This window comes from Crocodylus porosus, unplaced genomic scaffold (genome assembly GCF_001723895.1).
Source record: "Crocodylus porosus isolate Cpor-Errol unplaced genomic scaffold, CroPor_comp1, whole genome shotgun sequence".
NCBI lineage: Eukaryota > Metazoa > Chordata > Crocodylia > Crocodylidae > Crocodylus > Crocodylus porosus.
The window spans coordinates 58406122-58408397 of NW_017728931.1; the positions used below are offsets into that span (position 1 = coordinate 58406122).

A 2276-nucleotide genomic window follows, 5' to 3' on the forward strand; every position below is an offset into this window, starting at 1 on the left:
AATCCTCCTTGGAGGTGAATCCTGTCCTCCATCCTTTGTAGGCTTTCCTTTTTAGCCACAGTAGGTCCACTAGGTCTCTGGAGAGCCAGGGGGGCTGCTGTGCCTTCTTGCTGCCTTTCCTCTGTGTTGGAATAGATTTAGCTAGAATTGATTAACTGACCAACTGTAGGAGTGCATGGTGTTCTGTGGCACTGGGGAGTCCTGATCAGCTGAGAGGCACTCCCTGCCTCTGGATCACATGGAAGTCTTGAAAGGCTCCCACATGCTCCAGAGGGTGGGCACTGGCCCACGTAAATAGGTGATGGAAACCAGGCACAAAGCTGTTACGTTTTGTGTAATAACTTTGTGGCTTATTCCTTGTTTTATCTTGCCATTAATTAAATGTATGGCCAGGTCACTACTTAAGACATGATTAAACATCTTAAGTGTGACATCTGTCAGATGCCACAACATGGAATATTCAACAGTTGTAAGTAACATGTTGGTCAACACATATTCCCTGCTATCCTGAATTCTGATTTTTAGTTATTTATCTTTGCTTTCCTCTCTGATGCAGGTTCTAGGAAATTTACTGTTAAATGCATCATGCATATGAGCAATAAGTGGCTCATTTTTACTTGTAAGAATTTATCCAAAATTCTTACTGATAGAAAACTAGCCTGGGAGCTGGAGCACACATGCATTCCAGTCCTTTGGCTGGGGACCAACACAGGTGAGTGTGGTATGCAAGTTTAATATGGTATAGATAGAAACTAACTACTTCATACCATACAGTAAACTCTGGTTAATTTACCCATGGGATAATTTGTCACTGTGGTTTGATTTGATTCTCTTCTGATCCCGTAGCAGCACCGCAACCCCAGCTCCTGATAGCTGGTCATTATGGCTGCTGACAGACATGGAACCCCCCGCCCCAAAAACCAACCAACCAAACAAACAAACAAAAAAACAGTGCTTTACCAGAAGAGGAATTGTGTCAGTTTGACACAGCTTGTCCAGCATCTATATAACTAGCTTGCTTCAGTGGGGCTTTTTGGCACTTTAATTTATTACCTTGTTGAATCAAATATTAGATAAAGGTGCTGAAAAGCCCCACTGAAGTGCATGAGCTATGCAGATTCTTGGGAGCCGGGTCAAACTGATGTGATTCTCTTTCTGGGCATATACTGCACACAGTTCGGGGGGTGCACTGAGCTGAAAGTAAAGTGCTGTTTTTTGGGTTTTTCTCCCCACATATCTGTAAGCACCTTACAGAACAGTTTACCATTATATGCCATGCCAGTTCCCCTTGGTATGGCAAATGAATGTTACTGTGTTCTGGTTGATGTCTTAACAAGTTACATAAATATGCTTCATTCAGAATCTAGCTAGATGGCCTAATCCTGCAACTCTTGCATGAATAGTCTTTTGTCCCCTTACACTATTCCTGGATCAGGAAGGGGGAGTATTTTATTCTGTGTGAAGCACTTTGCACATCTTTACTAGCAAACATTAGAATTAGTCACAGTGAGGTGCTTTATTTTCTATCTTTTGATTTCCTGGGGGCTTCTAACTTATCCTTTCGTCACAACTAAAATATTTGTAGTAGGGGTTGACTGGTAGAGATTTTGGGGGCTGATACCGATTTTTAAGGAGGCATATTGGCTGATACCAATGTGATTTCTGATACAGCTGCATGCAGCTGGTAAGTCTGTTGTGGTGAAAGGGGAGTAGGAAGGAAAGGGGTGTGGGGAGAGCAGATCAATGTCCCATGCAGTGAGGGAGGGAGTAGGGTTGGGGCTAGGGTAGGCACTGCCCACCTGGGGCAGGTGTGGGACAGAGCTGCAGCTTGTCTGGGGGTGTAGGGAGGGGGGTTTGGCTCCTGGGAGGGCATGGGGGGTTGCCCCTGGATTTGTGCTGGGTAAACTGGGTAGGCTGCAGCACTGTGCTCAGGGTGGGTGGTGGTGACGCTGGGAAAGGAGCTACGGTGGGGCTGCAGCCACCCCAAACTTGCTGTAGCCCTCCCCGTAGCCTCCCACCCAGTGCCGCCACCACCTGCCCTGAGTGTAGTGCAGTGCGGCCCCTGGCCCAGCCTGCAGCTGCAGCCTGCTCAGCTCACCCCACCCTGCGCAGATCCACCCTGTACACACCCCTCCTGCTGTCTCCTTCTAGACAAGTGGCAGGAACCACCCCCAGGACAAGCCGCAGGTTTGTCCTGCCCCAGCTGGGCCGTGCCTGTCCCTGCCCCAGCCCCACCCCACTCACTCCCTCACCATGGGGGGGGGGCAGTGCTGATC

At 48.2% G+C, this 2276-nt stretch overlaps 1 protein-coding gene across 3 annotated transcripts in view; it reads left to right on the forward strand.

The window, feature by feature from the left end:
* Positions 1 to 2276, forward strand: part of SCYL2 (SCY1 like pseudokinase 2) — a 56425-nt gene that overhangs the window by 26014 nt on the left and 28135 nt on the right. The window lies entirely within an intron of this gene.